The sequence below is a fragment of the Perognathus longimembris genome, chromosome 10 (assembly GCF_023159225.1).
Source record: "Perognathus longimembris pacificus isolate PPM17 chromosome 10, ASM2315922v1, whole genome shotgun sequence".
NCBI classification, from domain to species: Eukaryota; Metazoa; Chordata; class Mammalia; order Rodentia; family Heteromyidae; genus Perognathus; species Perognathus longimembris.
Genome location: NC_063170.1, coordinates 45271374 through 45296954, shown reverse-complemented (window position 1 = coordinate 45296954; position 25581 = coordinate 45271374). Strand labels below are relative to the sequence as shown.

Below are 25581 nucleotides of genomic sequence, written 5' to 3'. Positions count from 1 at the left end.
TAAAAATGGAAAACAAGAAAACCAATGACGTTTCAGAAGTGAAAAAAATTTTTTTTTAAATTTTTAAAAAGTTTAAAAATATTTGAAAAGAAAAAAAAAATGGAGTCCTCCTTGTTTCTGTGGTCTTTCCCCTGTCTCTGGTTTCCTTGCGATGGTCTGCAGTCTATTTTCCTGATTGGCTGGTTGACTTGCTATCAGTTTGCAGGGGGTGGATCTGTTGTGACCCTTCTCCCCTGTTGATGCAATCCTGGGTCTCTGTGGTTCGCACAGCTTGCAGGTAGGCCTTGGGCGTCCTCTGTAGATGGGGACGTGAGCAGTCTTGGGAACTGCGGCTCCTCTGTTTGCTGTGGGGCCGCAGCATTTAATGCCTGGCTTTGAATAGGCTGTGGACTCAGCAGGGCAGGGCACCTCTGGCCTGGTTTACCCGGCTAAGAGTTGCTTGCCTGGGGGAGGTTCCTCCCTCCTGGGCGGGGCAGCTGCCTGGCGGAGCTGGCTATGGAATTCATCTCCGTTTCGGGCTGGGAGTTGGGCTTCCTCTGTGACAGCATCATTTATCCGTTTCAGGAACTGTTTGTTCCCCGGTCTGGTGTTTCTGTGCTGCCGGTAACTGCTTGTCGCTTTTGCTGTAAAGTTAGAAATTCCGGCGGGCAGGGCAGGGCGGGGCACCTCTGGCTAAGCCCTGGCCCAGGACGAGCCTCCCACCTGGGCAGGGGGCGTTCTCCTGGGCAGAGCTGACTTTCACTGGTCCGTCCCTCTTGCCCTTTTCAAAGATGGCTCCTTTGTCCTCGCTTTCCCCAGTCCCGCTTTAGTTCCAGTCTGTTCTGACCCTATGCCAGTGTTAAAGATGGTGCTTTGCTCTGGCAGTGGGGGAAGGGCTACCTTCCAGAAGCTGCTCTGTGGGTGTGAATGAGAATATCTTTCGTGGGGTACTCATGCTTTCTCTGCGATTTCAGCCCATCCATGCTCAGCCGCCATCTGGAGGATTTCTCCCTGGTCTATGCTGTGTGCTTTAGCCAAGTGGAGTGCGGGTCGCTGTGCCGGGCGCTGTGCCGTGCGCTGTGCCGGTGCCTGCACTGGCGCAGCAGCAGGATGCCGCCTGGAGCTCAAATCTGTGTTTTCAGACGAGCAAAGTCAATTTTTCCTTCCTGGCCAGAATCCCTGTACTGTTAGAACTTACTCTGGCTGTCTTTCTAGGAGTAAAAGTTTCTATGGGGTGAGAAAACTGCCATGTTGGAGGGAGCTCAGCTAGGGCTCTGCTGCTCCTCTGCTGTCTTCCCAGAAGTCCCAACAGCTCTTAATAGGCTTTTAAAATAGAACCTTTGGGCCAGTGTTGGTGGCTCCTGCATAAAACACTAACTGTACAGGAGACTGAGATCTGAAAATCACAGTTCAAAGCCAGTTGGGGCAGGAAAGCCTGTGAGAGTCTTTATCTCCAATTAATTGCCAGAAAGCTGGAAGTGGAGCTGTGGCTCAAGTCATAGAGAACGGTTAGCCTTGAAGGGTAAAAAAGGCTTAGGAACAGTGCCAAGGCCCTGACTTAAAGCTCTAGGACTGACAATGACAACAAAAGAAGGGATATTTGGAGCAATCACTGCATATAAACTATGAAGATAATACTTTAAAAACAAAGTTTAACAAGGAATCACTTTCTTCAGATTTAATGACAAGTATTAGATTATAAAGTGATTATGTAGTCTAACAAATGCTTTATGGGCACATCTATTAAAAGATGACATTATTTAACAATGGTACAACAAGCTGGGCACCATTGACTCATGCCTGTAGTCCTAGCTACTCAAGAGGCTGAGATCTGAGGATCACAGTTCAAAGCCAGCCTGTAGAGGAAAGTCTGTGAGACTCTTATCTCCAATAAACCACCAAAACAGCTGCAAGTAGAGCTAGAGCTCATGTGGTAGAGTGCTGGCCTTGAGCAAAGAAGCTCAAACATAACACCTAGGCCCTAAGTTCAAGCTCCAAGCCTGGCACATACACACATGTGCACACACACAAAGAATGGTAGACAAAGCATTCCAGTTCCTCAGAGATAGGGACATTTGTCCACATGACCTTCTCTAGAGGATAGTTCTTCTTTTATATCTTTTCCACCAGCTGGGTAAAATTGTCTATAGGACTGTTTCTAATATCTACCAAAAATCTTCCCATGGTACCTGGCAAAATCCCAGGCTATGCATTCTTCATGCTAAAAATAGAGAATTCAGACTATTCCCACTATAATTTTCCTAATTACAAGAGTTTAAAAATAATATATATGTGTATGTACATATATACATTCTCCGAATATATATATATATATATATGTATATATATACTTTTTTTTTCAGAGAAAGGATTGGCAAGCAGCTGGGCATCAGGCTAAAAGCCTGGCTAAAAACAGAGCAGCTATATTGGTCTTAAACTTGAACCAACTTCACAACCCTTGGTTTCTTTGAACTTTGGGCCTGAAGATTCAGAAACATAAAGCCAAATGAACTAGTGTTGACCTATCTGGTTTCTTGTTATAGTGAGTAAGAGCTGGACAGAGTAAGAATTAGCACACATATGTAATTCTAGCTCCTCAGGAGTCTGAGATTTGAGGATTACAGTTTCAAGCCACCCTAGGCAGGAAAGCCCATCAGATAATTCATCTCTAGCTTATAATAAAAAAAAGCCACAAGTAGAGCTGTGGCTCAAGTGGTAGAGTGCCAGCCTTGAGCAAAAAGGCTGAGAGAGAGCAAACTCCCAGGCCCCAAATTCATTCCCTAGTACCAGCATAAAACAGAAAAATAGCCAGTTGGTTGTTCAGGAGTTTTTAAATGGGAAGCATTGTAGACTTGTTTATAATGATAAAGGCTAATTACAACATTTTCCCAGATTCCAGAACTTCTGTAATAAGGATAGGACATGCAAGATCTAACATGTCTATCAAAGCACTGGCAGGATGTCTACAAACATTCTGTATGTTGATATCTCATATACCAGTCAGCACAGAAAATCAGTCTGGTCAGTTGCTGTTTCCAGATAAGCAAAGCAAGCCTGGGAGTGTTTTAAAGCCATTTACGTGCACGTGGATCTACCTAAAGTAGATTTCAGCTGCAAAGTAGGCTTGATGGTTCTCATGTTTTCTGGAGAAATTGAGACAGGGTTTTGCCATGTAGTTTAGACTGGCATCAGACTTGTCATCCTCCTGTCTCAGACTTCTGAGAGGTGAGATTTCAGGTGTGCACGAGCACATACCTCCATGTCTGTGATTCTGGCTAGCCCCATGATACATTTTTATTATGAAGAATTGAGCATTCTGCCTGACACAAGGTAGCTGACCAGTGAATCAGTGGTCCCTGGCATGTTACCATCCATATCAGAGGGCTTTCAAGGAGGACCATGTGGCTTTGCTAGCCAAGAGCACAATCTAAATAAAATCAGTGAGTTGGTCATGCAAATGTTTCCTTGGAAGAATATTTCTGGTTCCTCTTTCCTACAAGGTTGTCACCTGGAGAGATATGTCAACCTATCAAGAAACCTTACAGCTGTCATTGGCTACCTTTTATTAGTGAGTGCTCCAAAGAGTCCTGTTGTTGATTCTGTTGTATCCCTGGTGGTCATTTACAGCAGTCCAAGGCTGTGGTTTTTCTAGTGTATACCATTGAACAGATTCTTACTTGTTCAGTTTTGCTTATTGTTGCAGCTATTTTTGTAAGCATTTCCAAAAAGCTGTTAATTATCTCTTACTGGAGAGTATCTCCTGATTGTTTTTGTTGTTAGCACTCACCTTCTGGCAGAGACTGGAGTAGAGGAAGAAAAGGGAAAGGAGATAGGAAACAGTATGTAGAAAGATCCTCTGGGAGGGGGAAAAAAAAGAAAAACTTTTTTCCCCTGAATGATATTTTGCATTCCATTAGAGAACAAGGGATTGAAAACAAAGCACAAATCTGGCTGGGAACCTGAAAGGCAAGTTTCAGCATGAGTGAATTTTTAACAGCCTTAAAGAGAGGGTTAAAATGAAATTCTGACAACCTTAACTACATTTCCTTCTTAAAGTATTGCTATAATAATAAAAGGTGAAATGTCATCAGTCACATATTATTCTATCTAACAATACTTTATAATTTTTCCTTCATGAGAGCACTTGCCCTTTTATAGTCTCAAAGCTGCATTTTGACTGACTGCCCACGGATAGCAATTACTTGGGCATTTACCTGTACATGAGCAACACAGCCAAGGCCTGCCCTGCATTGCTAAATTCTCCAGAGATTTGCTCTTGGGAATTTCAGTTTAGTCAATGAGTTCTGTGATAAGGGCTACGAACTCAGTTCCAAACCACTTGGAAAGTCTGAATTCATCCTGTAGTCTTAAAAGCACACTGGCAGTCATACCTTCTGGAAAGGATACTCCAGCTTCTTTTGTGTGTCAGAAGAAACATCTTCCTACATCCAACAAGTCATGCAGAGTATCATTCGAAATATTCAGGAAGGGAAGACACCACTCGTGGTTGTAACCATGTTGTGAAGTAGTCTTCCAGCTTAGTTTTGTTCTCTTAGCAAGCACATTTGGCTGGATTCACCAGCCAAAGGCATCTTGGTAGCTGGTAAGAACTACCAAGAAATGATGACATGGAGCCAGCCTACAAAGAGCATGTGTTTTGGTGGGAAAGAAAGTCACTGGGAAGTGTGTAGTTACTGAGGGAAGTAGCAGCCTGACCAAGGAAGTAGATGCCTTAAAGTTAGAAACTAGAATTCTGGAAGTAGACAGAATTTATCAATTCTAGGGGGCTGGAAATATGGCCTAGTGGCAAGAGTGCTTGCCTCACATACATGAGGCCCTGGGTTCGATTCCCCAGCACCACATATATAGAAAATGGCCAGAAATGGCGCTGTGGCTCAAGTGGTAGAGTGCTATCCCTGGGCAAAAAGAAGCCAGGGACAGTGCTCAGGCCCTGAGTCCAAGGCCCACAACTGGCCAAAAAAAAAAAAAGTCAATCATTCTTGTTTATCAATTCTAATGTCCTCAGGCATGGGTAGGTAATTAACTAAATGAAGAATACAGAACAGTGTGGGGAGAATGGGAAGAGCATAGAGGAGAATGTGAGACCTGCTTAGAAGGAATGAAATTATTCAACTTATTTCCTAAATTCTATATATGGTAGAAAACATGTGCTACTTGTCTTTCTGCATCTGGTTCATTTTGCTTAATGTGATGATCTCTAGTTCCATCTGCTTTTGTTCTTCATGGCTGAATAATATCTCAGTGTGTGTGTGTGTGTGTGTGTGTGTGTGTGTGTGTGTGTGTGTGTGTGTGTGTGTGTATACCACATTTTCTTTATCCATGCATCAGTTGATAGACATTTTGACTGGTTCCATAATGGGGAATCTGTGTATATAGTGCTATGATATACATAGGTATGCAGGTATTTCTATTATATATTGATTTCCGGTAGATGCTTAGGCATAGCACAGCAATATCATATAATAGATCTGTTTTTGGTTTCTTGAGGAACCTCCACACTGATTCCCATAGTGGTGACTCAAACTTGCATTCCCAACAACAGTATATAAGGCCCCTTTCCTCACATATCCTTGCCAGCATTTGTTACTAAGGAGTTAGAGATTATCTCATGTGAAATAAGGAGCCACAAAAGGTGTTGAGCAAGAAAGGGATATTATCTATATTTAAAAAAAAATTAACTCTGTGTTGACTAGACAGGAAAGATGCTATAGGTAGGTCAAGAGAGGAGAGGAGGTTACTCCCTGCATGGTGTTTTGCCATTTGTAAGTGGAACAGGGAAAGTGGGGGAGATGGAAAGAAGGGACTCATCCGAGGCACAAGAGAGATGGTTTGGTCATTGCATTGGCACATATTTTGAGTCTGCGCTATTGAGAATACAAGATGGAGAGAGTGGTGTACAAAGAATATAGGTTCAGTTTCAAACTGTAGAAACAGAGGCTTGGGTCTCTAGAATGGGGTTCTATCCCAAGAGACATGGGGACCTTGTGCCTGGAAGTTTAGGTAGATGCTAGAGTTTGGATGGGATGGGCTTGAGGTTACTCAGGCTAAGGAGTCTGAAGGTACACATTTAAATGGGGTGTAAATGAAGATGACTTTTGAAAGTCATATTGTACATTCCATCATTTCATATAAAATGAGCTGCATATGTGGGTATATACTATGGGAAGAAATATGGAAATTTTCATTTCAGGGTAATAACTAATATGTAGGATTGAGTGCAGCATTTCAAGGTGAGGGAAAGGTTATTGGTTGGTGATTTATCTGGAGATTTCTTAGAGGTTTCATAGGCTACTTCCATTTGGAAACAACTGTGCTGCTTTCTATTGGTGCCAGTAACTCAGTTCCAATTGTTCTGATTATTTGTTTACTACTTGGTTTATATGTTTTTTATTTATCTGTCACTGGTGCTGTCCCGTTTTGTCTTGCTCAGAGTAGCTATTATTACCTTTGGTGCTAGTGAAATTATAATTTCTAGGTCCACACTTGAAATTTGTAGTCCAGAAGCTCAAAGATGTAAAAGCAAATTATGGTGCATATGAAAAAAGGAGGACAAAAATCCTCCAATACTTAGAGTCTCTCCAGCTCCTCCATGAACTCTAGCATATCCCAATATCATATGCGTTTGTGTGTGAGAGAGAGAAAGAGAAAGAGAAAGAGAAAGAGAAAGAGAAAGAGAAAGAGAAAGAGAAAGAGAAAGAGAGAATGTGTGTGTGTGTTTATGTATGTGAACTATAGTATATTTCATTTTCCCTGGTAATGTTTTAATAGTTTGTGCCCTTCTGTGATATAAATGGTGTATCTCAAAGCTAAGATTGGGAAGGAGTTTCTTTAATGGAAAATTTCAAAGTAGTTTATTCTCCCAAGTAGCAGGCTGATGGCCAGTTGTCCCTACTTTCTTAATCATTAATAAAAACTAAGCATTTCAAATTATATGCTCATGCTCCAGTAGTTTTTATTAATGGGGCTCCATCTTTTAGGACATCTGCAAAACATCACCTGTAATATAATCCTTATTACACTATAAAGTTTTTATTAGACTTTGGAAGTGACAAGTTGCATACTGCTCTTCTTATTTAAAAAGCCCTTTCCCCAATTCATAATCCCCTAGGCTTTCAGAAAATAATCATACCTTTGCTTAAATTTTATTTTAACTGTGGTATTACATTCATGTAGTACACAAATTGTAAATGTCTGCTTTGATGAGTTTTGTGTGTGTATGTAACCATGGAGCCAACAGCCAGCGAGATCAAATTTAGAACATTTCCCACACCCAAAAGGCCCCCTCCCTCAGTCTCTTTGCGCTGCATATGTCTCCCCAAAAGTAATCCCTATTCCAATCATGGTGACATAAGTTAGAGAAGCATGGGTTTTAAGTGCAATGTTTCCATATCAATAAATTCCCAAACATATTTATTGGAGTGTGCTAGAGTACAAGGAAGTCCTCTTGACTTCTTTCCAGAGGTCATTTGTGTAAGAGAAACTCTGTCTTGTCAAGTGACTCACCCCTAGGCTTTGGCAATCAGAAGCCACATGCTCTAATTTTCCCGAGGATAAATTATGCCTCGGGTGGAAATTATACTGAAGGTGAATGAGTTTTATGTATGTCTGTTCTCTAAATGAAATCAGAGATTTTCACAGATTCCAATCCCAACTAAATTTTTCTTTCTTTTTTTTTTTTTTAACCAAGGACCCCACCTCCAAGTATTCGTCTGGGTATTATCTAAATTAGAATCCTTTACTGTGTCTATAAACAATTCTTTAAAATACTTCATGGCTATCTCCAACTCCAAAAATCCTTTGGAGTTGTGATGATATCCGAAACCTCAGAATGCAGACTTTAATAAACAACCAGACATTGCCATCTGCTATATAATAGTTTAGAAGGCCCCAAAACAACACAGAAAGGCATTGTTTTCCCTCAAATCTAAGGCTCTTTCTAGAGTTCTATGGTTCTTTTTAAGGCGAGGCTTGCCTCTGTTTAGAAAGCAAAAGTAGAGGTCTGAGATCTGTGTCTTCAATGAGAGCCAATGAATAAGGAGATGCTGGGTGGCCTTGTCTGAAGTTGACAAGACCTGGTATAGTCCTGCTGAAATATGGCTGCTGGAATGATTCCTCTGACAGAGAAGACTTCCAAGGAGGAATAATTTGTAGATTCAGTAGAGGTGGAGGCCAGTGAAGACCTTTGATGTTATTAATTCAATAATAATTGAGAATTTGCCTTCTTATGTTGTATAGGAGCTAGTAGTTTCATCAAGGGAAGGCAACCTACGGCGAGTTAGGTTAAAGAGGTTCATTTGTTCATTAATCAGAATCAAGTGACTGCTTCCTAGATGTTGTTCTGTCTTTGAAAGGACAATGTCAAATGTGTCTGGATTTCCTGGGGAATTATTCTAATACCTTTTATAAGAGGAAAAAAAACAGATATATGTTCTCATGAGTATACAAACACCCAGAAGAATGCTCGTGAAGAGTTCTATTTAGTTGATTCTTAAACTAACACTGAATTGATTTGACGAGAAAAAAGAATGATCTCAATGATCTCTTCTTCTAGAGATGACTATAGTTTTACAGACAGGAAGTTCAGGTATTAATTGCCTTTGTAGACTGAGGATATTTTTAATAAAAATGATGTAACACTATTAACAAGTTTTTATGATATCATCTTAAATTATTTAATTCATCTGTTAAGTGTGAAAATAAATACAAATACTTAAAAATCAAGTCTTCATTCACACCTCTTCCTTCCCTCAGTCTCAGTCCTAGATATTAGTCATGGCTAGTGGTTTCTTTCAGATATTCAAATACAATTACAGGGTAGACCAAAAGAAGGATAGATGGATAATGGAGGGACAAACAGGTAGGAAGATAGTGAGAGAGAGGGATAAATTGAAATTTGTCATTTACTTGAGTCGTAGGTCAGGAGCTTTGTTGAAGATTCAATGTTAAAGAAAACTGTAAATTAAATTCACATTATAAATTGCAGTCAATGAAAGAGCATACATGAGTCTATATGAGAAAAGGCTGAATGCATTGAAACATGAAAGGAAAACTGAGTTGACCTGAAGGAAAAGGTTCCATACTGAGGCAAATGTTCATGCAAAAGACTGCGCAAGGACCATAGCTATTCAATTAACTGGAGGTGCCCAGAATGGCTGGAGTATGGACTGTGCAGATGTGCTGAGCTGGGATCTAGTTGAAGTCTAGTGCAAAAGTATAAGAAGCAAATGAAGGCACTTTGAGCTAGTATTGATTGGATAAAAATAGTTGCATTTCAAAGCCTTCTTCTGGAAAAAAATATCCTATATGATTTAGTAATGATAGAATGAAAATGTTAAGAAATAAAAATGATTCATTTTGTTTCTTAATGTATACTCAGTTATCTTATATTCATCATTCTGACCTTGAATTTTTCTCTTAATTATGTGTTTTGAAGATTCCCTCTCCATGTTTCAATAATTCCTTTTCTAATGAGTTCATTGCATTTCATGGTACAAATGTGTTATAATTACCTTATTGTTAGACACACAGAGTTTGCTTGTGTATATGGTTTTTTTAATTTGAGGGGGTAAGTAGATTTACTATTTCAAACAAAAGTACAATTTCCACACTTATTCTGTGTATTTGCATTTGAATATTTGAACAAACCAGTCATGTGTTAAATTCCCATTACTGGAATTGCTGGATTAAGAATTGGCACACTTAATATTTGAAAGATACTATAAAAATGTCCTAAAATAAAGTAGCAGCAATTTCTTCCATTACTGATGTTCTGAGATTGCTTGGTTCCTTGTTCCACCAATAACTAACACAATCGTGAAATTTTGCCAATCAGATTAGTATTAAATTTATGATTTTCCTCTCTTTAAAATGAGCTTGAGTATGTATATACATAGTGTGTGTGTGTGTGTGTGTGTGTGTGTGTGTGTGTGTGTGTGTGTGCCATTTATAGTTCTTTTTAGTATGACAGACTTATCCATAGCCTTTATTCATTTATCTAATGATCTTTGTCTTACAAAAGCCTTGTATGTGATATGAAGAGAAATATGCAATGACTGTCATAGATGCCCTAGATAACAAACAAGGCATTAAATACAATATATCAGCCTTGTTTCCATTTTTCTCTAACTTAATTGTGAGATTTCCTTAAGTCCTGTTTTGTTATTCCTTTTGCATCCCAAGGTCTTCAATTCCTCTTTTTCTTAAGTTAACTTTTTTATTGAACTATTTGTAAAATTGAAATGTCCATGGGGTTGTCTTGTGTAAAAATTGTACTTGAAATTGCTCTCGTTTGAAAGTTGTAGCTTGCACAAACCAGATATAGATTGTATAAGTAACTGTTAAGTTCTACCTTCCAGAATTCCAGAGGCATTCAATAGCCAGGGTTGTTGCTCAAGGTTCTGGGCAGCACAATAGGGAGATGTACTTATTTCTGGTTCGACTTCTACAGACAAATCATATTTGTGCAAATATTCTGATATTTTCAGGAGGAATTCAGTGAACCAAGTTTATTATCCCACTCTCTCTTCATCTCATCTTTGGCTTTATTAAACCTTTATCAAACTTATCCTAGTTCATGTCTTCAGCAATACAAACCATTTTGAGGAGTTTTTCTCCCATTTATTGAAGTTGGGTTATTACTAGAGTACATTTTTCATCAGTCTTAGCTTTATAATTCTCTCCTTTCTTGCTTCATCTTCTTTGATCTTTCTTCAATTTAAAATTTTCCTTGCTATTTTGGCCTAGTTTCTCTTTTTCATTCTTGTCTTCTTCATATTTAATTTGGAAAGTGCTAGACTGTCTATTTTTCCAAATATTGTATCTATGACTCTTCCTAGATTATTGGCATCTTCTCTTAGACATAAAAGTCCAGGCCTGAATATTGCAAGGCTTTTCTTTTGCTGAGGAGAAAGGAGGAGGATTCATCTGGGCTTATGGATAATTCTGGTTGGTTAAGCTAGGATCTGCTCCTGGTTTTGTCATTTTATTTAGCATTTCCTATCAGAGGCTCTTTTAAAGACAGAGTCATATTCCAGTCCAATTAATGGGAACACTTGAGTTCAGGTTATTTTATGATTTGGAGAGACTTTTCAAATTAGAACATTTGACAGAGACAGTTGGGTCAGAGATAGTTTGTACCTGTCACCTTCCAAGGAGCTATGCTCACCTTAGATGTGTCTAGATGTCTCGAGGGGATGGGGGAATAGGGGGTCAGGATTTCTTTCCTAACTGTTCATTCTGCTCACTTTTCTAGGGAAGTATGGTTAAGCATGTGGGTATGGCAATTGAGGCATGGATTTGAAAGGAATATGAACAACCATGATGGAGAAGAGTGAGAAGGTACAAGGTCATAATAGTGGAGCATACCTGGTGGTTGTAGAAAACTCATTTTCAAAGCTTGTATGACATAGCAGGATTGTGCAAGAGAATAGCAGAGTTGGAGAGAGGTCACATTACCCAAGCCTAACAGAGCTCTGGGAAAGATTCTAAATCCAATGAGTCTTGAGTTTGATTTCAATTATATTAGCAGAACGCTTATATTTTATAAAATCTAGAGATGTGCCAAAGGGATGCAACCAAGCAAGGATGAGTGTCTATGGAGGAGGAGTCTCCCTAAATAGATGAGCATATACCTATGGTATGCAGGACAATGCAATTTAAACCCATTATCAGAATAATTATGAATAATGGTCCCCTTTCCATTTTAACACATAGTCAAATGATGTCAACAATCCTGAGAAGGTTGTTCAAGGTTAAGGCAGGTAAGGAAGGAACCAATTCCAGACTATCAAAAAGGGAACGTGGATACTCTGATAGACTAAACAAGTAAAGAAGAAAATCGGACAGAATTTGATGCATTATAGTAAGTGGCAGCAGTCAAGAGGGGAAAGTGTTTTCTGCTAGAGAAACTGTGCTGAAGTTGGTGAGATTCTGAGAGAGCTGGAAATAGCATGGCTTAAGAAGAATGAGAACTGATTTTCCTGAGTCAGTGAGGATCTGAGTTGGTTTGAGCCTTCCAAGGGCTCTACCATGAAGATGAAGAGTCCAATACCATGCACATCACCTGCACTGACAATGCTCAGCTCTGTGGAGGTGGGGTGAACATATAGCGTCTACTTGCTTAGTCACACTCTGAGCTGTGGAGACCTGTCACAGAATCCTCATACTCACCAGAGACCACTGTTCTAGTACTTTCTACTCCTAAAGGAGGAAAAATGTCTCAGACAAAATGAGCACTAAACGAGTACCCAAGTAGGCAGACTACTGCTAGAAATATCTTCTCACTTGGAGATTTCTAAGTTGAGTATTTCTCTTGACTTTTCATACCAAGTTATTAATAAGCAGTTACATTTGTATTCCGGGATCTTGGAAAGCTTTGTTTTCTTCTTTAGACTTATGCCCTTTTTCTCCTTAGATTTTTATCTAATGGTGTCCTCTCTTTAAAAATGAATATAAAGGTGACATAGTCAATTTTCATTAGTTTCCAGGAATAGTATTTATTAGTAGGAAACACCTGATAATTAATCAGTTTTTGAAGTCCACATTTCTAGTCCTAAATGGTCATGTAAAGTTTACATATTAGAGGGCAGAATGCATGTTAACAGATCAGAATCTTTATGACATAGTCTGGCTAAAAGAAAACAGCAAAAAATCACCTTGCCTAATTCAACTTCTGCCTCATTCACTATGAGTTTCTTTAGAGCCCACATTAGTAGATGGTAGACTTGGCTGAATTGAACCTTGAAAACATGAGAAATATAAAGTGGTCAAAGATTTTGCAAATTAAGGTATGGAGAAGCCCTATAAGCTTCTTCCCAAGTGTTGTCACTAACTTTCTGTGTCTCTCATCTTATACTTTCTTTGTTGGCTTGAACAAGCCAAATTAACACTAACCTGGTACCTAGCTGACTTTAGAAAGTTCCTTATTTTGTAGCCTTGTAGAATTTTGTAGCTAGAATAAAATTCTGGAAGGTCTCACTTCTCAGGATATTGGGGGAGGGCGAGACATTAGCCATGATAACACAGGCTTTTAACCAGCAGCTCGGACGATCATCTTTCAGCTATCAAGTGTCGACTCTCATCAGGAAGTCATACTCGTCACTGTGCAGCACACATGCTGCCCTGAGCATCTGAGCCTGTCAGGATGGTTGCTGCTTCATAACCTAGAGTTCAGACACTTCTCAGTCTCACCAATCCAGGTCTGCAAAGTCCTTTTGATATGACTGAGTCCAGAGGTACAGTACAATATAGTATCATCGTGGCTACACCTCTGCCTCCCCATCTCTTGAGTAGACTTCACTTTGTGAGGTACACACGATTCACAAACCCCACTACTCTCACATAACACCAGCATACATGGCAACATTCTTACAGGACCAGTGCCAAAGAGGACACTCCTTGGTCCAGGTACGGGTAATGTGCCCATCTGTCCCTGTGTTCACAAAGGTGGGCATTCACCTGGCTATTTGGTTAATACTGAGAATTGAAGGACCCACTGAACCAAATGGAATGACTTCACTAAGATCAATAAGGATTTTTTGGCTGTAAATTTGTATTCTTTTTGTTTGCTTATGTGTTTGTGGCAGGGGTCTCAGTACGTAGCCCAATCAGGCCTCAAACTCATACTTTTCCTGTCTAAGTCCCAGCATACACTACTATAAGTAGGATACAGAAGCAGAATACAGACAAGAGCATGCAGAACTTGTAACTAACCACTTCAAAGTTCAGCCAGAACACATATGTAATGATTTTTTTAAAATGTCATGGTGGACATTGTGGGTGTGATCATGTTAAAACATTGGATACCATTGTGTTCCTTTAAAGAGTGATGAGGTCTATCCAGGAAAGGATTTAATTTTCTGACAGATCCCCTGGAAGTAAGTGAGGCTTGGTTTTAGACTTTGTTTTTATAAATATTTTGTAGTCCTCACTCCAGGAATGGAGTAGTCCTTCTGCAGCATTCCCCTTTTGGAGCCTCAACTTTTAGCAGGCTCTCGTCTGGCTCATTGGAATGCAAGCATCTCCTGACATTATACAGCCCTCAGACATCTTTCTTGTCCATCAGCAGAATAGCTATTGGGTAGTCTAATAGATGTTTTACTTAAATTTTAGCTAAAAGTGTAAGGTGACTGACCTTATTCATATGTCTGGAGTTCATCCTTTGTGAAGGTTCTTCTTCAGTACCTTGCTCCATAATTGCCTGCTCAATCCAAATGTGTATGTTTCTTCTACTCAGCAGGCATTTCACTGAGATACACATGCATGAACTATAATGTGAAAGTGACTCAAGGCAGAAAGCCCTGTGCTGTCTGTGGCCCAAAGCCTACAACTGTTGCTTTCATTTTTTTGTTGTTGTTGTTTAGTTTTATGGAGTGTTTTGTTTCTCCATTACAGACTCAATTAAAAATCTTTTCCTGTGCTACTACAACTGAAGCACATATAAATTTGATCTTTCACCAAGTTTGGCTTTATCTACAAAGCTACCTCACATTGCTGGGAGTTCTTTGAGGACAAATTTAGGCCTCTTTAAATGAGTTATGGGATGGGTAACTTAATCTGTCCTTGATCTTTTGTGAAAAACATATCTATTTCTGATTTGTTTCTGTTGCTATAAGTTATCTCCTAATTTTCTCTTCAGTAGAGATCTAGTCATCAATACAGAACAATTTTATAGATACAGGAAGAAAAATGAATTTGATGTCAGAAACTTGAATTCAAGTCCCAGCACCTGTCAACAACTCTGTATAAAATGTCAACTTTGGGCTGGGGATATGGCCTAGTGGCAAGAGTGCCTGCCTCATATACATGAGGCCCTGGGTTCAATTCCCCAGCACCACATATACAGAAAATGGCCAGAAGTGGTGCTGTGGCTCAAGTGGCAGAGTGCTAGCCTTGAGCAAAAAGAAGCCAGGGACAGTGCTCAGGCCCTGAGTCCAAGCCCCAGGACTGGCCAAAAAAAAAAAAAAAAAATGTCAACTTTGATAAAATGGCAACTTTTTCAAGTAGTGGTGGTGTTGAGATTATTTTCAGGATCCTGTTATATTTTTATCAGTAGTGGCATTGAAGACAAGAAATTTTAGCTTCAGGTAATATTTGAGTTTGTTTCCTGATATTTAAATGTTTTTCTTTCTTTCTGTATAGTTATATATAATATTAATAAAATATTTGAATATAGTATCTCACTATGACAAAGCAACTAAATCCAAAATTGTAATTTAGAAGAAAGCTAATGCTACTTTAAAGGATTGGAGTGAGCACTCAACTTTCTTTAACATAGTTTGCATTTTTTTCTTTAAAAACAATCCAATCATAAATTCTGAGCCTTCATAAAAGTAATACAGGGAGGGTGTAACAAGAATGACAAGAAATGTACTCAATACCTATGTAACTGTAAACTCTCTGTACATCACCTTGACAATAAAAGTAAATTTTTAAAAAAGAATTTAAATTTTAAAAAAAATAAAAATAAGTAAAAGTAATACAGAGTGGAAAATACAGAGTGCAAAAGAGCCAGTGTATTTGAATTTTGTATCACTAGTGTTAAACAGTTCTTTAATCCAGGTTTATAACTTGTTGAGAACAATAGACTATTTTAAGCACATTAGCTTTGCTGAAGATTAACTTTTTATATTCTTGGCAAGTATGGCAAAATTAAGCTTTGAGAATAGTAGAGCAATATTTTCCATCCCTGCCTGTGATCTGGATTTTTACTGTGACACAAGCAGCTATCACTAATGTGTTACATCATTGGCAACTATGACTCAAGTGTTTTGTCTTTATGTAAATAACCTTAGAAAAAGTGAAATGAGAAAGCTTTAATGAACTTAACTCTCTTTACTTTTTATTCCTATTTGTGTTCATTTCATTCCATTAGAAATCTAGAGATTGTAAAACATATTCAATGTACATCCTATAAAACTGGGGAACTTGAGATAATAGGTGGGGTTGAGAGGGATGAGGTAAATGCTGAAAGGTGTGATATTGATCAAGATGCATTGTACTGGGCTGGGGATATAGCCTAGTGGCAAGAGTGCCTGCCTCGGATACGCGAGGCCCTAGGTTCGATGCCCTAGGTTCGATTCCCCAGCACCACATATAAAGAAAACAGCCAGAAGCGGCGCTGTGGCTCAAGTGGCAGAGTGCTAGCCTTGAGCGGGAAGAAGCCAGGGACAGTGCTCAGGCCCTGAGTCCAAGGCCCAGGACTGGCCAAAAAAAAGATGCATTGTACTCATAAACTGACATGTTAATTCTTAACCCCTTTGTGCAACTACTTGAAGATAATAAAAATATAATGGAAAAAGGAATCTCATCTAATAAGCATTAGTACTCTTACCTTGATTCTAGAAACCCATAGTCATTTTATATAGCTTGAAAATTTTTAAATTATTTAATTGCCTTTAAAATTATAGTATCAGTCTCACAGTCTTTTTATTTCAACAAGAACTTATACAACATTTCAATAGCCATTAAACAATATTATAAAGCTGAGAAGGAAGCTCAGCAGTAGAGCTCTTTCTTGCCTAGCATATTCACGGCCTCAGGTTTGATCCTTAGCACCAGAAAAAATTATTGAAAATTGTAAATACACATAAACATATACTTGAATTATATATTTGTATATATGTATGCACATACATATATTTAAGTACTTTGAAGCATAGTAGGAACATATAATGCACAAATCAAATTTTCAATGTAATTCTCCATTGTGACTACAATGGGAAAGCTACATTTTCAAGATGAATATTGATTTTAAAATATGCTGCAGTATAGGCCTATCTTTGCTTGCAACTTTAATAGTGTTGGCCATAAAAGTATTTAGTATTTAAATATTACTAAAGGAAATATAGTACAGTGCAAATTAAATCTCTATTATTTAGTGTATTATACCCCCTGTGTCTCTCTTTTCAACTTGACATAATTTAATTATGTTAGCTATTTTAGAAGACATTTTTTTTGTTTCTTCAGTTTTCTATCTGAAATGCATTATGTTGTGACTCGTTGTTTGTAGGTCTCCTCACCTGGTGTTCTTGTTTATTATGTTCATGGAGAGCTTGTCAAAGGCCTGTGTAGCCTATGATGCTGTCAGTTCAGCAAATGTGAGAAAAGTGGTTATCTTTGTGTGCTCGTTCAGAGAGCCAAAAGTCATGGCTAGCCCCCAAAGTGTCAGCTGAGAGAATCTGGGTTGTTTGGAAAGTCATCTGAAGTCACCCTGGTCAGTGAGGTTGCTAGTCACAGCACTGAAATGACACTAGGTTGTAGGAAGGATCAGACTAGGGTTACAGGATTTGTGTTGACTTTAGTCTGCACACATCTTTATTTTCATTGTGTTTATACATATATTATCTCTCCAGGTCATGGGAAAAAAGCAGATAGAGGCTCCTTTAAGTTTATGAGAGCCCATATCTTACACCAAGGAGCTTTGTTGAAAATTAACAAGTTAGACCTTGGGCTTTGCTGGAGTTTTCTATTTTTTTTTAAAGTCATGAAACCATTTCTTCAAAAAAAATTCATCTGAGACTTACTGTATAAAATAGCTATAGGAACTCTGCCCCATAGTATATGGTCCCTTTCCATAATGTTGGATATGAAGCCAGGCTTTGTGTCTACGCCTGCATATTCTTAGAACTTCCCAGAGTCTGTGGATAATGACTGGGGAGATAAACCATGCAGGAAATAGTATTTTAAAAAGAACCAGCTATATGCATAATGCTTTAATTCACATTTGGTCTAGGATGGGAAGGGCAAATTCTTGCTCTCTTTGAACCCAATCTCTTTTTGATATTGAGTCTCACAGGCCACTTGAGGCCTCATGGAGTGTAGTCTACACATTATGACAAAAGCAGAACTCATAGGATGTTTGTGGGGCCCAACACATCCCTGTGTCTGATATCCTATATCACTTTCACTGGTTATTTCACCCTTCCACCACATTTTCCCAAGCAATGGGCAAAGCACATTGGTGCAGTAGTAGAGATTCATTCCAATTATAAGGTATGATAAGATATGATTTGGAGCTTGTTGTTTAGTTTCCCAAAACAGACTTCTCCCATTTGTAAAATGGGGGTGGCCAGATAAGCATGGAAAATGACAGAAATGCTTGGCTAGAAAACAGAATGTCTGTGAGACTGGAATGAAAGGACCTATTGATCTCTGATTCACCTTAGTACAGAGGATTGAACCTGAATCCTTCCTTGCAGGACCAGCTTCAATGGTCCCTTTAGGTGTAACCAGGGATGGATCCTCAAAACTGAAGTACATGATGTACACAGAAAAGAAATGCCTATAACTGACTTTCTCAAGTCAGTCTTTAGTCTTAAGATTCAAGCTTCAGTCTTAAGGTTTTTATCCCCAGGACATTGATCTAGATACGTGTTTAAAATAAATATCATACCTTTGTAAGTTGATAGTGTATAAAGAGTACCAGCTGGGAGCTGGAGGATCCTGTGTTAACTCTTAAGCTACCGGTACTCACTCAAGAGCCACAGGGGCCAGTTGTGCACCTCTCTTGCCAGCTCAGCATGTAGTAACATCCTTTTGGCAGCTTAAATTTAACTGCAGTGGGATTATTTACACCAAATCTGCAAATTGGAGTTTTATTTGCCAGGAATATTTTACCAACATATCCCTGAGTAGAAATTTGTAAATTACAGATTAAGTATTGGTACTCATCCATCCTCTTCACCCTACAGCAATTGCAATTTTCCCACTTGCTCATTGGCCCTCCTTCCTGTTTCAGATGATTGTACCCCTGAGAGGTTTCCTGTAAACTCAGCAGAACTCAGAACACTTTACTGCAAGCTGGTTGTAGTGCTGTGGGAAGTCCTTTCAGGTCTAGACCTACCGGAAAAGAGAAGCAATCTTCAATGCACTGAAGTGCTCTGCTGCAGTATTCCTATAAGGGGTTTAAAAAAAAAAAACAGGAACACGAGCAACTCCACTACTGTCTCTCATCTTTAGTAATATAGTAGGACTGGAACCTCGTCAAACCAAGCCTAGAGCCCAAAGTCTCTGCATAACAACTTAACTATCAAACCTAAATGCTGGTCTGTACCCTATGAGAAGAAGTGTCCAATGAATTGTTATTTCATTACTCTGTTAATCCCATGTGGTTAACAAAGACTATAGCATATCCTCCCCTGTCTGAAATTTGAACAATTAGGAGCATTTTAGGGCTAGGTGTGGTGATTTACACCTGTAATTCCAGCTACTTGGGAGACAGAATTCATGACAATCATGGTTCAAAGCTAGCCTGGGAAAAGGTTAGTGAGACCCCCCACCCCCGCCATCTCAACCAATAATCCACATGTGATGATGCATATCTGTGATTCCAGTTACAAGAGAGCTTGTAAGTAGGATTGCTGTTCAAAGCTGGTCCTGGGGAAAAAAATGCAAGACCCTTTCCGAAAAAGAAAGCAAAAAAGAAAGAATAAAAAAGAACAGATTAAGAAAGTGTGGTATATTTACACAATAGAATAATATTGTGCCATCCACAAGGAAATGGAAAGACTTGGACAGAATTATGTTAACGAAGCCAGACCTAGAGAAACAAATAAATCTATAAGTGAACACACTCGGTGTTATGCAAGCAGTTCCAAATGAATTAACTGAATTATAATAGAAGCTGTAGAGAGCTTATATAGTACACATTTTAGAAAGAATAAATCAAAGGCCAACAAAATAAGCATCAAGAAATGAGTGCTTGCAAAGGGGAGGCAACAAGAGAGAGAGCTAGGAAATGAAGGGGAAGGGTATAAGTGCAGTCAAGAATTCATTGTATATACTAGAAAATTGAGACATATAAAAGAAGGGGTAGACCAAAGGGAAATGAAATTGTTGAAGGGTATGACACAGATCAAGATGCATGGTATTCATATACTGCTTTGTTAAATGATGCCTCTCTTGTACAACTACTTAAAGATAATATTTTTTAAAATCACACTGTTAAAAAAAAAGACTAGGCATGTCATGAAAATGATAGAGCAAATGAAAAGCCCTGAGTGCTAACTCCAAAATAAGGACAGTTTATATTTGTATCTTGGGTCATACTTGAAAATACTTTCCATTCCTTCTTCTAAATTTTAACTTCAAAATTTTAACTACCACACCAGCTTTGAAGGCATCTCCAATCTCTTCCCAGTGTGGTTGCTCACTCTTTAGGCTTCGTTGATCTTTGTCTCCTCTTCTACTTGTGGCCTAATGTCTCCATGTTCTTCCCAATAAAAGACAGTTCTTTGAAGGTGAAGATCTTGGCATCCTCATATCCTCAGGCTCCATTCTGTCCCTAATAAACTAACAGGTACAAATAGAAAGGATTATAAATATATCATTCATTTTACAAGCGTTCATTAGCACTATTTGAAGAAGGAAGTGGTAGTATATTCCCAGAAGACAAAAGATAGAAAGCCAAAGGGTCTGATGAATGGGACCACGACTAACTTGACTTGGATCCTTAAAGTGATCCGAGAGCCAGCACTCCCTTGAAAGTAGAAATAGTCAATGTTGGTGTTGGCGACAGAGACAAGGGTGAAGAGAAGGCTAGGTATTGACGTTTTACTTTTCACTGCCACTGCCAGGCTATGACTTTCTCTGAAAAGGGAAAATGTGAAATGGAAGAGCAGTCTGGCTTGCTTCTGCCTCCCCTCGCCTCCCCCTCTAGCCTAGAATTGACACATTCTGTGTAAGTCCCCAGCAGGTAAGATAACAGCTGCCAGCAGAGTAAGTGGCTAATGCTTGTTCTATAGGGGCTAAGTTGGCTGTGGCTCAGCTTGGACTGATGGCTCATACATACTCATCTGCTCCTTACTGGAATGCTAGGGTGGTCTTCTAGGGTTCCCCCCCAAACTGACTCACACATCTGGGTTAGAGTTGAGACACTGTATATGATGAATTTTGCAATCTGCTTTGCCAAGAGCAATTTTAATTTCAAATATTTCATCCCATTGTATTTTAACTGTGCTCATACTTTTTTAATTTTGAAAAGACGTTAAGTTTCAGTATGGAAATATATACTAGCCCATTTAATAAGGATAGAAATCATCATATAAACAAATAATTCTGATCTTCCAAAAACATTTCTCAGGTTTTTTAGCTAATAAGTTTGAATGAGGTCAAAAGATCCCAACTTAAGGCTGGGAATATGGCCTAGTGGCAAGAGTGCTTGCCTCGTATACATGAAGCCCTAGATTCGATTCCCCAGCACCACATATATAGAAAACAGCCAGAAGTGGCGCTGTGGCTCAAGTGGCCGAGTGCTAGCCTTGAGCAAAAAGAAGCCAGGGACAGTGCTCAGGCCATGAGTTCAAGGCCCAGGACTGGCAAAAAAAAAAAAAAAATCCCAACTTAGAATTTCTTACTTCCTACTTATTCTTACTGTTCTCTTATTTCTTCCTATTATTTTCCCCAATGCATCAAAGGGTATCTGAAGTGTCTATTATATTGTCTTGGCAGTACATGGAAAATATAGATGGGGAGAAAAATAAATTCTAAATGAGTTAGTATTTCTCATGAGCTTTCAAACTCCATAAAAAAAAGAAGTCACTAACGAAGAAAATAGAGGGTACAAGTATAAATTATTACATTATTTGATGATACTTCCACAAAGAAATTAGACCAGGTAATGTAAATTTTTTTAAGTTCAAGTTCTTAAAAATAAACTTAAAACATTTAAGAAAGCTATTTTTTCTAGCTAGCAAACTTTCCATATGACAATTATTTTGTTTATAGTTGCCATATTTCTTTCAATTTCCCAAGTAAGAAATCCAGTTTACAGTAATGAGCTATTCATGGATTTGATCTTTACAAGGAATTTTATCTGTAGCCCAAGTTTGTAAAGATGGAACTTCCCAGGGACCTCACAAAGCAGGCATGTTATTAAAGGTCACCAAAGCCATTCTAGTCAGTCAGAAGACTTTAGTTTATTTGTTTTCAGAGAGTCCAATGACACTTAGTTGGCTGGAGACTCTGTGGCATTTATCATTTCCTCTCTGGAGTCCATCAGTTTGCAAACATGAACAGGAGTATCCAGCCTGCCCTCAGCCCAGCCCTGCACACCCCTGAGCCCTTGCAAATTCACAGGGACTGAACTGGATGCAGTGACTCTATACTAGACCGGTGTGCTTTGTAACTCTTGCTGGAAGAAACAGGAAGAGTTCTTATGTTCATACATAAAACATGGCCAGACTAATAAAAATCACAAGTCAATGATTTTTCTTATAAACACAGTGCTTATATATGAATATTTTAAGATACATATGTAAGATGAGCTGAAAGTAGAAGGAAATATGGCCTGGCACACAACAAAGAGGAAGGAGACCAGAATAAATAAATGAGAAGGGAATCAGGGAAAGAGTGTGGGGGGAATATATTTAGTGCATATATGAAAATATCACAATAAAGTCTATACAATTAATACACAGAAAAAATAAGTTATGCTTTAAAATTGAAAAGAAGAATTTATTAGCAGGTAATGGTGAATCTTCCTGGTGTGTGCTGAACATATCTGGAGTTAAGATATGAATGAATCATGCTTTTTAAGTGAACAGTACAAGGTAGAAAAATCTAGATGTTTATGCATAGACAACACACCATTATGAATTAATATTTCATCCCAAAAGTGGCCTGATTTGGTTATTTTAATTTCTCTAAAGCAAGCGTAGGAAAATATTTTCTGCCAAAGGTCAAAGGCTATTTGGATATGTATAATATAATTCACTGGCCTAGATTTACTGAATTTATCTTTGAAAAAAGCTCCAAGTCCTACCTATAGTTGCTTTCACAGGTAAGGTCAAATGATTTCGCAGGCCTTATATGGCCCATGGGCCAGATCCACCCCACCCCTATAGCAAAATTAAATATCCATGTCCCCACAAAGTTTTTCAAGTCATCCTCTCAATCATTCATCTGAAAAGTATAACTTGTAGAGGCTGGTTTTCATTTATCTGTGTTCAGCTTTATAATTTTTCATGTGAACCCTCCCACAAATCCTTTCCATAGAGAGCAGTGTAAGTCAATCCAACTGATTTTTTTCTCATTTTCAGACAGATAATCAGGCATGAGGATTGGGGCACTCTAGCTTATCTCCTTCCTCAGGTTTGAATTCGAACTTACCTACTTATTCAGTGACACAACATAAATTATTTAACACTTTTCAGATCCTAGTTTTCTCTTCTACAAAGTGGCAATAACAATATCTCCTTGACAGAATTATTGTAAAGGCTGGAAATAATAATTTGTGTGTCATTCTTTTCATATTATAGATCCTTTCTGCATATAGCCATTATTACTAAAACATGAGTGTCTGACACATAGTAGGCAATTAAAAAATGTGATTGCCTTCAGTCCTGCACCACTGCATTGCCTCATATGGGTAATGCAGGAATATAGCAGGCAATACAGTATTAGAATGGGAACAATCAAGTAATCCCTCCAGTGAGGTATGGAACAATGGAGGGTAGTGGTGGGAACTCATCATTGTAACTAATCTCTCTGACATATCTGTTTACATTTTACTCATCTCCTTGAATCTTTTCCAAAGCTACTCTCTAGCTCTTTGATTTATTTTGCTACTACCATATTCTTTTCAGATATTGGTTCACCAATATACAACTTTTTGCCAATAAGCAAATGAACACAGAAATGAGTGAATATTTGCATTGAGGGGCAAGGCCTTTATAGCTAAAGTAAGTATCCATTTACTGTACTTGGGATCTTAACTGTCTCCCAAAAGTCCATTTGCTAAAGCCTTGGTTTTCCTGATGTTGCTGTTGGGAGTTGGTGGAACTTTTAGCAGGTGGGAGCTAGTGAGGGGCTTTTAGGTCATTGGTGGAAAGGGAGAGGAATACTGTTAAACATATTTGTAGGATTCCAGCTCCCTCATCATTCTTTCTGCTCCCTGGCCTTGCTGTGCTTCTTCTCCGCTACACAGGTCATTATGAAAGTCTGACACATCACAGGATCAAAAACAAAAAAGGCCAGATAGGGGCCAGTGCCTCATACCTGTAATCCTAGCTACTCAGAAGACTGAGACCTGGAGGATTTCAGTTCAGAGTCAGCTCAGCCAGGATACTCAGGTAGACTGTATCGCCCTGTGCCTCAAGTGGTAGACCACAGCCATGGGCAGCAAACAAAACAGGCGTGATATCCTGAATTCAGATCCTGATACTGCCCCCTCCCAAAGAAAATTAAAAGGTCAACAGATTATGTACTGAAACATCCAAAACTATAAGCCAAAATCAACATTTGCCCTTCATAAATGAGTTGTCTCAAGAATTTCTCTATAGTGATAGAGAGCTAAGTAATATTAGGACTTACACAGAATTTTAATATTTGCAACTCAAGACATTCTAGATACATAGGCTAAACCTCATATTATTTCTTAGGGTCCATTCACTCTCTACTAATAAAATTCACAATTAGGTCTCATATAAGAAACAGGAAGCCAGGTGCTCATGGTTCACACCTGTAATCCTTGCTACTCAGGATGTTAAGATCTGAGGATACTAGTTTGAAGCCAGCCAAGAGAGAAAAGTCCATGAGCCTCTTATCTCCAGTTAACCACCAAAAGAGTAGGAAATGGAGTTGTGGCTTAGGTGGTAAAGCATTAGTTTTGAGCACAAAAGCTTAGGGGCAGCACCTAGGCCCTCAGAACCAGCACAAAAAAAGGAAGGAAGAGAGGAAGGGAGGGAGGGAAGGAGGGAGGGAGGGAGGGAGGGAGGGAGGGAGGGAGGGAGGAAGGGAGGAAGGAAGGAAGGAAGGGAGGGAGGGAGGGAGGGAGGGAGGGAAAGGAAGGAGGGAAAGGAAGGAGGGAAAGGAAGGAAAGAAGGAAGAGAAAGAAATGGGAAATAATTACAAATTGTTAAAGGTGTTTATATTTGAAGGTAGAATCTACCAGTTTTCTAAATTTCTTTGTTCTTAACACAGATTTGACTTTTTCCACTGGTAAAATGCACATAAATTATTTTTATGGAAAATGTAAAGTTCGTTGCTTTAAATTAATGAGTTATAAATGTCAAGCCATTATTTTCGTCCTTATATTTAAGTTGTATGCAGGACTTAGGAAGCTCTTATTCACCATGCTTCTCACATAGTTGCCAAAAGATGTTTCCTGTTTGTATAGCTTTTTTTTCAGACAGCTTTCAAAAGATGTGTGAAAAGAAAACTTCTTTTTATCCAAAGAAAATATTTTATTCTCTTCCTTGAACTTTGCTTTTGAGTTTTGCTAAACATCTTACAAATGAAGATCTTATGCACTAAGCACTTTGACCCACTGAAAGCTCAGGCTTGAGTAGGTTGCTTAATATTTACCAAGTGCCCTGAGGCTTTAGACACAATTGGTCAGCTGGGCACCCTGTATCTGGCATGAATTGAATTACATCTGATTTATGCTTGGATGGGGGAGTGTTGGAAACATTAAAAACTGAGTTAATGAGCTCTCTACAGAAGCCTTTAAGAGTCCTGGGGACATGTTTGCAGTAGTAATTTCCTACAGTGTCTTTAGATTCTGAAATTCCTGCAGCTGGCTCTCATTGGATGAAATCCTTAAGCAACCTAAGATCTAAATTAGCCCTTGACATATTTACCCCC

At 38.8% G+C, this 25581-nt stretch overlaps 1 protein-coding gene and 1 pseudogene across 4 annotated transcripts in view; both read left to right on the top strand.

The window, feature by feature from the left end:
* The window catches only part of Thrb (thyroid hormone receptor beta), a 374473-nt gene that overhangs the window by 116284 nt on the left and 232608 nt on the right, over positions 1-25581 (top strand). The window lies entirely within an intron of this gene.
* On the top strand, positions 17526-17679 carry LOC125358939 (annotated as a pseudogene).